At 45.1% G+C, this 12,344-nt stretch overlaps 1 long non-coding RNA gene across 2 annotated transcripts; it reads right to left on the bottom strand.

Moving 5' to 3' along the window:
• Window positions 1–2,877: 2,877 nt before the first annotated feature.
• LOC111098882 lies at window positions 2,878–12,053 on the bottom strand. 2 transcript variants are annotated; one of them, XR_005369905.1, is made up of 5 exons: window positions 11,545–12,053; window positions 7,641–7,788; window positions 6,586–6,821; window positions 3,726–3,941; window positions 2,894–3,199 (listed from the first exon to the last, which is right to left on the bottom strand). It is a non-coding gene; the product is annotated as an uncharacterized LOC111098882 (long non-coding RNA). The 2 variants fall into 2 exon arrangements; XR_005369906.1 differs by lacking the exon at window positions 3,726–3,941 and having other exon boundaries at window positions 2,878–3,199; window positions 11,545–12,052.
• Window positions 12,054–12,344: the final 291 nt, after the last annotated feature.

Raw genomic sequence — 12,344 nt, 5'->3', positions numbered from 1 at the left:
TTCTCCATTTTATTGCCCTTGCCCCTTTATCAAAGATCAAATGACTATATTTGTATGGGTCTATTTCTGGTCTCTATTCAGTTCCATTGATCTATTTGTCTGTTCTTCAATCAACACTGTCTTTTTTTCTTTATTTAAATTCAATTTGCCAACATATAGTATAACACCCACTGTTTTTATAGCTTTATAGTATGTCTTAAAGTCAGGTAGTATCAGTTTTCCAACTTTGTTTTTCTCCCTCAATATTGTGTTAGCTATTCTAGGTCATTTGCTTCTCCAGATAAACTTTAGAACCAATTTGTCTATGTGCACAAAATAACTTGCAGGGATTTTCGTCGGCATTGCACTAATCTATGTATCAGGTTGTGAGAAACTGACATCTTGGCGATATTGAATCTTCCTACCCATGTGCATGGAATATCTCTCCATTTGTTTAGATCTTCTTTTGTTTCTTTTACCATAGTTTTTCACTTTCTTCATATAGATTTTGTATACATCCTGTTAGATTTATATCAAACTATTTAATTTTTGTGCTAATGTAAATGATATTATGTTTCAAAAAAGCAATTGATTTTTGTATGTTAACCTGTATCCTGAAACATTGACATAATCAGTTATTAGTTTCACTTATTAGTTTTTGTTGTTGATGATTCTCTGAGATAGTCTACACAATCACGCCATCTACAAACACATTTTTATATGTTCCTTCCCACTCTGTATACATTTTTTTCTTTTGTCTTATTGCATTAGATAGGACTCCAGTATGAAGTTGAAAGTGAGTGGTGAGAGGGGACATCTTTGCCTTATTCCTGGTCTTAGAAAAAAAAAAAAAAAAGCATTTAGTTTCTTACCATTAAGTGTGATGTTAGCTGGAGGGTATTTTTGTAGGTGTTCTATATCAAGTTGAGAAGGTTCCCCTCTTTTCCTATTCCTATTTTGCTAAAATATTTATTATGAATCGGTGATCAATTTTGTCAAATGCTTTTTCTGCATCTGTTGATCTGATCATATGATTTTTCTTCTTTAGGTAGCTGATGTGATAGATTACATTAATTATTTTCCAGTTTTTAATAGCATTTATCATTAATTATGCATACACGTCTCTATTTTTTCATTCTCTGTCATCCCCACTAAACTGTAAACTTGAGTACAAACTATATTATGTACTCAATAAATATTATTTGAATGAATAAACCATCACCTGCTTATATTTATTTTTATCTAGTGAGAAGCTATGGGAGAAGGACAGCATTTATTGGAGTCCAGGTGCAGGATAGAGAAGAAAGAAACAAAAAGGAGAGGAGCCATGATATTCATTCTTCCCTGGTTTTTCCAGATGCCAGTTTTAAGCATCACTGGCTAGAGGGCTAAAGCCAACAGCTGATTGAGTTGTTTTGTTGAGAGATATTGTGGACTCAGGGGATAAGCAGAACTGCTTTAGGTTTAGGTGACAGAGTGTGAGGGAGTTGTAGTGAAGACTATGATCCTGTTTTATTAATGTAATCCAGCAGGTAGGAGCTTGGAGCTATGGTAATCTGAGCATTAAAGGTGACCTGCTTTGCATCTGCAGGCTGCATTTAGAGTATACACAATGAACAAAAGAATCAGAACTCAGTTTGATATATATGCCTTAAAATATATCTAGATTTAAAAAAAAATCAAACCTGTTTCCTTTCATGGCAGCTTATCTTTACTCTGAGTCTTAGTCCCTGGAAACATCAGTTCCATTTGACTGGTTTTATAGTTTCAGATGTATTGTCTAACAGTACCCAACCTGGACTAAGAGATCCCTCTTCTGGACACCAAGTCCAGGAGATCTGAAGTCCTATAGCCTTAGAGCCCTCTGATCCAGAAGGAGCTCTCCAGGAAGCCTGTTTTCTTCCTCTCTAGCCATGATTTGGCTTATTTTACTAATATTCTTCATCTAGACCCTTGCCTTCCTGCAACAACCTTTACTCTTTGTTTTTGGAACATTGACTTTCAAGTCAGAAGGCTTGGGATCCTGTTCCATATTTCTATCTACAGCTTCCTCTCATGGATGCCTGTGGGTCTGAATTTCCTTTGGGAAGGTACTTTTCTCCTGTCTAGATTCTTGTGGTTTGGATGGGGTTGGCCCCTGCCTGATCAACCTAAGCCAAACAGTGTATGGCATAACCTAGGCACTAGGATTGCTTCAAGTATGACCCTGTGGCTTAATTGGACCAAAAAGGGTCAGATCCAGAACTTGGTGCATTCTGTTGGGAGAGAGAGAGAGACAAAAAACTGGGTCCTTATAACAATGTTTCAATGCCCACATGAAGCCATGCTTGAGAACAGTCTTTCTCCTTGACCTTTTCCATTTTCTGACCTACTAAATTCTTTCAGATTAAGTCACTTGGGGTTGGATTTTCTGTGATATGCAGCCCCAAAAATGTGAACAATGCACTATTCATTTTGTCTTTAAACCCTCCCTGTACAAGTTTCCCTACTTGCTTGATCTTCTGTTGGATGCTGGCACTGGCTGACTACATTTGCATGGTCCTTGACTGATGGGGAATTCTCTGTTGGGCTTGATTTTGGTGTTCTCTCAGGAATGCCTGAGCTTGTCCCACAACCCCACAGTCCACTTGCAAGGCTATCTCCTTAGTCGCTAACACTGTCCTGAGCCAGGCTCTAGCTTTTGGGGTCTATGGCATTCCCTAAATACCACTTCTGGAACCAATTTCAGTCAAATTATTAGAGCTCATTTGGAATTGCCCACAGGAATAATTTTACCCCACTCAACATTTATACTGATCTAAGTCTGGTCAGAAGCAAGCAAAGAGCTCCAAGCAATCTCCTCTTCCAATCTTGGTGTGCATATGTTTTTCCTGTTCAGACTGGGAAACCACTCTCATCTCACAAATAAAGTTTTATTGACCCACAGTGGGAACCCAGGAGAAAAGAAGGTGGGGGCAGGATGCATATTTCAATAGGATGCCTGCTCTTCTTTCAAGAGATGTGGTGTAGACTGTCTGGGGATCACAGTCATCAGTTCCATTTCAGCTTCTAATATTAGCTGAAAATCTGTGTGTTCACATATGTTGATAAAACCTAGTGAATTATCACAAAGCCAACATCTCAGGTTGTCTGTTCCTGCTGCATAGACACTCACATTCTTGAAAGTGTCTGGAAGCAGAGGTGCCACCAAGGAAATAACACTTCATCCTTTTGGATTATCCTGCAAGACAGAAAGAATTGTGAATTATCTTTTCTTGCTTTACAGATGAAAGTAGCAGAGCCTGAGAATCATGGGACCACAGAATGTGTGTCAGAGCTATGGAGGCCTAAAATAAGCTACACTTGCTCTTTCCCTTTATACGGGATGTTGCCAAGATGTTGTCAAGTGACTTACCCAAGGTCACACAGTCAGTTGGTGGAAGTCAGGATGAAGACTTAAATCTCCTTGCTTCCAAAGCAGTGCTCTTTGACCACATCCCGTTAGGACTTTATCATAATCAGTAGCATTGCTTCAGTGTCCTACATAGACATCTGACTGGTAAGGACATATCACTTTCAGGAATAGTTCAGATCCTTTCTTTCATGTGAGGAAGTATATCTGGTAGCTGTTATAAAGTAACAAACTACCCCCAAACTTTGTGATTTTAAAACAACAACCATTTATTATTACTCATAAGTCCACTGATGGACTAGGCAACTCTTCTGGTCTGAGCTGGGCCAGGCCACTTACAGCAGCGCTTACTCACGTGTCTACTGTCTGATAGGGACTGGCTCATCTGGAAGGGGCTCAGCTAGGATGGCTCATCTCTGCCCTATGTGGTTCTTTATCCTCTAGCAGAAACACATCAGCTTGTTCACGTGGCAGCTGGGCAGGTTTTCAAGGGGGAGAATGAGAGTATTCAAAGCCTCTTGGGAGGTAGGCTTGGAACGGGTGCAATCTCATTTCTCTCAGTGCCTGTTGGCTAAAGCAATTCATAAGATCAGCCCAGATGCAGAGGTTGAGGACATAGACACTCCTTCGAGATGGGAAATGGTGCAAAATCACATTGCAGCCATCAGGGATGGAGGGAAATAACTGCAGATTGGCAAACAGCTTGCCTCAGGAGATATGATGGCTCTTTGTTTTTATTTTTTTAATTTTTGTTCAGCGTTTTTTAAAAATTTTTTTAATTTATTTTTTTATTGGAGTTCAATTTGCCAACACATAGCATAACACCCAGTGCTCATCCCGTCAAGTGCCCCCCTCAGTGCCCGTCACCCAAAAAAGGCCTATATCTTCCTAGTTCTTAGCATGAATTCAGCAGAAGCTTAACGCATAAATATCAAACGAGTCTTGTTACCTCACTCTTTACAGAGTGCATGTGGATAAGTTTATGATGTATTTGTGTCTGTAGAGGTGTGTGTGTGTGTGTGTGTGTGTGCGTGCGCACGTTCATATGAATTTGTGTTCTTTTAGGTGTTTTGAGATGCAGGTTTCTGGGAGGACACAATGTAAAGGCAGGACATTTCAGGACCAAGGAGAGCAGCCTAACAGGTGTGCTCCGATGTCAGGCCCCGACCAGAGCCCATCTCATGTGGCAGACTGTAAATTAGACTCTGTTCTTTGTAGCAATCGCACGTTGGGTAACACCGTTTTCATTTTCTGACATCAGTAAATGTTCTAATTCATCTGTACAGAAAAAGTGTTTCTGTGGAAAATCATCTCAAAAGAAACACACTAGGAGAGGGAGACCAGTTCCATGCATGGCTGCCTTCCAAAGGTCTTCACCCTTAGCAAAAACACGTCAGTCTCTCAACCCCACAGGTTCTTACGTGAAGGCATGGCCACCACCACTTCCAACATTCTAGTATATTCTAACCGACTCCAGCTTCAGGGCTGCAGAATAAACAAAGTCCATACTCCTTAGCTCAGCCACACTGAGGTTATAGACTTTCTCATAACTAATAGTCACTAAATAGCTGCTGAGTACGAGGGTCTTGGCTGGGCGCTAGGGGTATAGAGTGAAAGTGCGTCATTACTCTGCCCTCATATGCCTCATGGTCTAGTAGAAAGAAGGCACTAAACAAGAAAATAATCCAGTACATAAATACACAAAATTGTGATCCATGATATGAAGGGAAACAATATTCCAGCTGAGGTCTAGAGGATAAAAAGGAGCCAGTCATGTAAAGGAGAGGAGAAAGGGCCATTCTGAGTAGAGGAAATAGCAGGTGCAAAGGTCCTGAGGTAAGAAGAACTTTAGAGCTTTAGCACCTGAAAGAAGCTCAATGGAATTGAAGTCTAGTAAGTAGAAGACAGAAGTTGAAGATGAGAGTGTAGAATTAGCAGAGGACAAATTATTCTCAGGCTTATGCTCTGGAGTTTGGATTTTATTGTCAATGCAATATTAAAACAGTGAAGTGGTTTTTTGGATCTTCTTAGGGAATTCAGATGTGGCCACCTTCAGCCTGCACTGAGAGTTCCTGGGTTAGGAAATGTTTTAGGAAACCGAGAGGCAAACACCTCCAGTCTATCCCCCCTGTCCTCCAAAGTGAACATATTTACAGGCCAACTTCCTCGTCATCGAGGGCCAGCCCAGACATAAGCCCAGCCTCCATGGGCCAAGCTGGGCAGCTCTCACCAGCGTGTTGGACTCCCTTCTGGGCCTGGTCAATTCTTTTTCCCTCCTTGATTTGTCTTCTCTTCTCACGCACCATGAGTCTGGGATGTGCTGCTCCCATTCACCTTGGCCAGTCAGTCCTGCTCTGATTCTCAACCCTTCCTGTCTGGCTCCTTGACTACACCTTCCCTGACCAAGACTTCAAGCCTTCCAGCCCGCATAAATCTGATACCCACTCCTTTCCTCTCCCTTTCCTCTTCCCTTGGGCCATTGATTAGCTAAACGGTCAAGGGACTCTTTCCTTACCATTGCTTTGAATGAATTTTAGACTTTCCACAACCCCTTCCACCATCCTGATATGTTGAAAGACTTCTCACAAACATGTGACATCTACTAACAATAGCTAACCTTTACAAGTACTTTCTTTCTTTATTTTTTTTAAGATTTTATTTATTTATTCATGAGAGAGAGAGAGAGAGAGAGAGAAGCAGAGACACAGGCAGAGGGAGAAGCAGGCTCCATGCAGGGAGCCCGACGTGGGACTCAGTCCCGGGACTCCAGGATCATGCCCTGGGCCGAAGGCAGACGCTAAACCATTGAGCCACCCAGGGATCCCATATGAGTACTTTCTATACACCAAGCATTTTCCTAAGTACCTTCTACTCAGTGTCTCATTTAATCTGTGTACAATTCCGTGATACAAGCCTGGCAGATGATATTTTCTAAAGATGGCTACAATACCTCCTGTTTCACCTGCTCTTCAAGATCCTTAGCAGAGTTTAATTCTCTGCCCTTGAACTTGAGTGCTCTGTGACTCATTGTAATCAATACAGTGCCGTGGAAATGACAGCATGATTTCTGGGCTCATGCATTCAGAGGGGTGGAGCTTCCCCCTGTTAGAGAAGACTCTCTTTTGCAGCTCTGAGTTGCCATGTAAGGAGTCCAGCCCTGAGACCGTCAAGCGGGAGAGGCCATGTGTAAGCACTCATGGGACATGTGGACCCACCTTGCCCAGGCATTGCCCATTCTGGGCTGTGGCATTGAGCATCCATTTGCTCGTCTGTACAAGGAAGGCAACAGTATGCCCAGCTCAAGAGGAGCAGCCCAGTGACAGCACTAACTGCCAGCCGTGGATATCCAGTTCAGTTGGGCTTTCTCAAGGCAGCAGCCCCAGATGACACGTGACTGTGATCACATGAGAGTCCCCAGGCAAATCTTCCCATCCTCATCTTTCCTCGATTCCTGAAACACAAAGTTACAAGTGGCTGTACTAAACCAATAAGCTTTGGGATAGTCTGTTACAGAGCAATCTTAACCAGAACAATGGGCGTCGTTATTGGTCCTGTTTTACAGGAGGAATCTGAGAGTCAAACAAAGTAAACCACTTGGCCAAGGCCAAAGAGCTAACAAGTGGTGGGACCAGAATCTCAGGCCTCTCACATCATCGGCCTGTGCTGTCAGCCTGTAAGTGGTCACTGTCTATCTGTTAAGCAACGGTCTGGGAAGCCCAATTAGGGATGACATAGGGTTCTTAGCTTGTGGGTCCCCATCCGGGGTTGGAAACCACAGTTGAGAACTCTTGTTCTAGGCTCATTTCAGGGATTAATTAACCTCAGGGATTGCCCTCTGCAAGCCAAGGTGGGTCAACATGTCCCAGGCGGTCTAGGCGCCATGCCCACCCTCTTGTGTAACCAGCAGGGGCACTCTCTTCTCCTTCAGAAGGCGGTTAAGAACACAGGCTGTGCTCTGTCATTGAGTGGCTTTGAAGCAAGAGGTTACTCCTACTCCTCCTCAGACGTCTCAGCTAATGGGATGAGAATAGAACTTAGTTCATGAGGTTGTTTGGGGTTAGTAAATGAAATAACGTATATAAAGCTCCTACCACATTTCTTGGCAGTTAATACGTTCCGGTTAAATGTTCCTCCAAGCTAGAGACAGATGCACATTGAGCCTATGAAGAAACAACCCCCTTTTCCCACTCCTGCTATGCCATGGAGCCCCGTCAACAGTACTTAATTTACTCAATTGTCCTCACAAAAGCAATGATTAGAGGTAGGATACCTTCCAGAGTTGGTAAGAGAACGTGCCCAGCATGAGAAGAGGCTGTCCTAGCCCAGGGTTTATGTCCTCATTTCTCCATCCGAAGGCAGGATTGCCATAGCAGAATGATTAAGAATTTGGGTACCTAACTTCACTGGCTCTCGGGCTCCTTGTATGAAAAATGGAAATGATATTGATTACCTCACAGTGGATGCGAGCAGTCGATGCGATGATGAATGTCTGGCACCTGGAACACAGGGCTCAGAGAAGAAGGGTTCTTACCTCCCCCTCGGCTCTTCTTTGGGCCACTCTCTAAAGAGCGGCTGAGCGTCACATCTCTCCCTCGTCGCAAGATAGCCAGGCTTGGAGCAAGGGCTTTCAAGGGGTTGAAGTCCTTCTGTAGGAACTCAAGCAAAGCTGGGGGCACCCTCCTACCCTCCTGCCCCACCCTTTCTTTGTTACTTCAAAGCCCCCCATCCGCCCCTGGAAGACAGGAAGATCACAGTTGGAGCTTTTTTTTTTTTTTTAATTTATTTCTTTACTGGAGTTCAATTTGCCAACATACAGAATAACACCCAGTGCTCATCCCATCAAGTGCCCCCCTCAGTGCCCGTCACCCAGTCACCCCCACCCCCCGCCCTCCTTCCCTTCCACCACCCCTAGTTTGTTTCCCAGAGTTAGGAGTCTCTCGTGTTCTGTCTCCCTTTCTGATATTTCCACTCATTTTTCTCCTTTCCCCTTTATTCCCTTCCACTATTTTTTATATTCCCCAAATGAATGAGACCATATAATGTTTGTCCTTCTCCGATTGACTTACTTCACTGAGCATAATACCCTCCAGTTCCATCCACGTCGAAGCAAATGGTGGGTATTTGTCATTTCTAATGGCTGAGTAATATTCCATTGTATACATAAACCACAGCTTCTTTATCCATTCATCTTTCGATGGACACCGAGGCTCCTTCCACAGTTTGGCTATTGTGGACATTGCTGCTAGAAACATCGGGGTGCAGGTATCCCGGCATTTCATTGCATCTGAATCTTTGGGGTAAATCCCCAACAGTGCAATTGCTGGGTCGTAGGGCAGATCTATTTTTAACTCTTTGAGGAACCTCCACACAGTTTTCCAGAGTGGCTGCACCAGTTCACATTCCCACCAACAGTGCAGGAGGGTTCCCCTTTCTCCACATCCTCTCCAACATTTGTGGTTTCCTGCCTTGTTGATTTTCCCCATTCTCACTGGTGTGAGGTGGGATCTCATTGTGGTTTTGATTTGTATTTCCCTGATGGCAAGTGATGCAGAGCATTTTCTCATGTGCATGTTGGCCATGTCTACGTCTTCCTCTGTGAGATTTCTGTTCATGTCTTTTGCCCATTTCATGATTGGATTGTTTGTTTCTTTGCTGTTGAGTTTAATAAGTTCTTTATAGATCTTGGAAACTAGCCCTTTATCTGATAGGTCATTTGCAAATATCTTCTCCCATTCTGTCGGTTGTCTTTTAGTTTTGTTGACTGTATCCTTTGCTTGCAGAAGCTCCTTATCTTGGTGAAGTCCCAATAGTTCTTTTTTGCTTTTGTTTCTCTTGCCTTCATGGATGTATCTTGCAAGAAGTTACTGTGGCCAAGTTCAAAAAGTCTGTTGTCTGTGTTCTCCTCTAGGATTTTGATGGAATCTTGTCTCACATTAAGATCTTTCATCCATTTTGAGTTTATCTCTGTGTCTGGTGCAAGAGAGTGGTCTAGTCTCATTCTTCTGCACGTGGCTGTCCAATTTTCCCAGCACCATTTATTGAAGAGACTGTCTTTCTTCCAGTGGAGAGTCTTTCCTCCTTTATTGAATATTAGTTGACCATAGAGTTGAGGGTCCACTTCTGGATTCTCTATTCTGTTCCATTGATCTATGTGTCTGTTTTTGTGCCGGGACCACACACAGTTTGGAGCTTTACTGGGGCACTGGGCTGTCACATGGACTTCGGCAAGCCCACAAGGAAGTAAAAGGATGGTAGGAAATAGGGGTCCTGGAAAGAGTGCTGGATTTGGGAGTCAAAAGGCCTGAGCATCAGACTCATGGATCTTTCCCTGTTTAGCTGCCCATCCTGGGCTGTGGCATTGAGCATCCATTTGCTCATCTGTACAAAGGGGGCAACAGTATGCCCAGCTCAAGAGTCTGGCAAGCTTACTGCGAGGCCTGGAGAGGACAAGCAGGCGTGATGCCTTCTGCTGACGTTTATTGCTGCTAGTCTCAGGCCAGAGTCGTCTACTTACACATAGCCAAGATGCCATTAGGAGCACTCAGAGAGAAGCGGAGGGCAAAGCCTAGTGCTGTACCCTGGGTACCACGGCCATTCTCCTGGAAGGGAGGAAGCTTTTTACAATATTCTCGTATTTCTCACCTCTGGAATGGCAACTTCCTAACTAGCTCTGTGCAAGCAAGTCTAGGCTCACCCTCTACTCGGTGTCCATGTGTAACCACCATCAGGTCTACTGGGGTAAATGAGAATAACCAGTCGTGATAGGGCATCTGCAGCATACCGGGCGTGGTTCAAGGGCTTTACATGGACCATTTCACTTCATTCGTGGAACAGCTACTATGAGGTAATCGCTTTTATTATCCCTAATTCATACATGAAGAAAGTCAGGTGCAGAGAGGTTAATAACTTGTCTAAGACCACACAGCTGGTAAGGGATACAGGCAGGTTTCAAGCCCCAAGGTCGCCTCCAGGGCTTTTGCACAAAACCATTGCAATAATGCTCTCCCGTTGTCACTGTCCCCATCATCTCTTGCTGAGATTCCCGCAGCATCTCCTATAGGGTCTGACTGCCCCCCCGGTCTTGCCATCTCTAGACCATCCCATACACAGCTACCAGAGAACGCCTCTCACAAGACAGCTCTGATCACATCCCTCTGCTCAAACCCTTTCAAGAGCTCCTCGTTTTTTTACAGTGTGAATCCAGGCTCCTCAAACTGGCACATAAATCTCTGTGTGGTCTGGCTCCTGCTTGCCACGCTTCAGCCTGCCTCCCATTAAACTCTGTTCACCCTACACTCAGGGACGCTGGAGTGCTCTATGCTTTTTCATTTTGCTGCATCATACTGTGTTTCTTACTCCTCCTGAAATGTCTCTTCATCACCCAGAAACTCCCACTCACCCAACTCAAATATGAAGCCTGCACTGACCTACGCTGGCCCTTCATCTCTTTTTCCTCAGCGTCTTGGGCTGGTTTCCATTGCACTGGAAGGCAGTAACTTGTCTGCAGACCTAAGTGTCCCACAGGCCATGAGGTCCTGGAGGCGGGAATCCTCCCCCCCACCGCTTCCCAACACCTCCCACCAGGCCAACACCATACACCATTAACAAACGAGCGCTAACACATACTTTCAGGTGTGAAACACAGTTGCTGTTATTAGGATGGCACGATGCCAGAGGACGGTGCCCTTAGGACTCCAACCTGTCACCTTCGCTTCCTATAAGACTGGAGCTCAGCACCTCCCCCCGTCCCCTGCTGTCTTCCTAGGCAACACAAAACCTTGAAGTGCTTCAATTTCAACCTCTGGACACACGCCCCATCATTCTTCTCTCCTTTCTCGCTCTCCCAGGCCTCTAGGCTCATCAGATGCTGGAGAAGGGAGCTCACTGATCCCATGACCAACCCAGAGCTGACTGGGTCCATCCTTGCTCGGTTTCGCTAAGACAAGGCACAGAATTTTCAAGATATGCATTTACTACCAGGCTATGAGCTTCTCCAGGGCATCTTAGACCCCTTGGGAGTGTTTGTGGCATGAACGAATGAATGAACAAATGACTTGCTGAGTCCTTCGCTTTGGCAGATTATTTGACTCAACTCTTTCATCAGGACGCAGCTGAGAGCACCCCGGCTAGGTCATGTGTGTCAGGGTTACTGGAAAACACTTTGCACTCCATACCTTGTCAGAGGGTGCAGGAAAGGTCTTCCTTCAGGACTTCCCAGGGCACAGGATGCCTCCAAGCCACGCCTCGGTCAGCAAGAGGAGATGCAGGAGAAAGAGCAACCTTTTCCTTAGGCCTGAGACTGGAATTCCAATTTTCCACTTGAAAGGGAGCCCATCACCCAAGGTATCTCTGCTCCAGCCCTCAGGGCACACCTGAGAGGCTGCCCGGGAACCTGCCAGGTGTTTTATTTTTTGCACTGGTGTGTAAATGACGTCTAGCTGCCTTTTTGGCCAGAGGGAGGTTTCTGTTTAATTCGGGCTCTGGAGACACGTCTCTGGCAACCTGCAGCCTCAGCGAAGAGGTTTATCTGATTGTGCATGCAGACCCACCTCCCTGTTCTGCTTCAGGAGGCTTTGCTATTTATTGCACACCCTGCAACGCACGAGCTGTCACCTCTTCTCTGAAGCCATCCCAGCCACGTGGTTCACAAACCCCACTTGAGCCCCCCTCTCCCAGACTGCATCACCCACACTAACAGAACCAGGTACCCATCATTTCTTGCTTCCTGACAGTCACTCCACAACTTGTGAGCTTAAAGCAGTAGGCATTGTGAGCTCACACTTGGGTGGGTGGCTGTGCTGGATGTGGTTGGGGGTCTTCCTGCATCTTCAGTCACCTGTCAGCCAACTAATTTCTGTCGGCAAGGACACAGAGCCGCTGAGCCACACCGCTCTCATCCTCCGGCAGGCTAGCCTGAGCGCGTTCCAGGACAGAGTCAGGTTCCCAGGTGAGGGCAGGAGCTGTGGGGCATCCT

Source organism: Canis lupus, chromosome 15 (genome assembly GCF_011100685.1).
Source record: "Canis lupus familiaris isolate Mischka breed German Shepherd chromosome 15, alternate assembly UU_Cfam_GSD_1.0, whole genome shotgun sequence".
In the NCBI taxonomy this organism is placed as follows: domain Eukaryota; kingdom Metazoa; phylum Chordata; class Mammalia; order Carnivora; family Canidae; genus Canis; species Canis lupus.
Note: the sequence above shows the minus strand (reverse complement) of the source record. Positions and strands in the feature narration are given on the sequence as shown.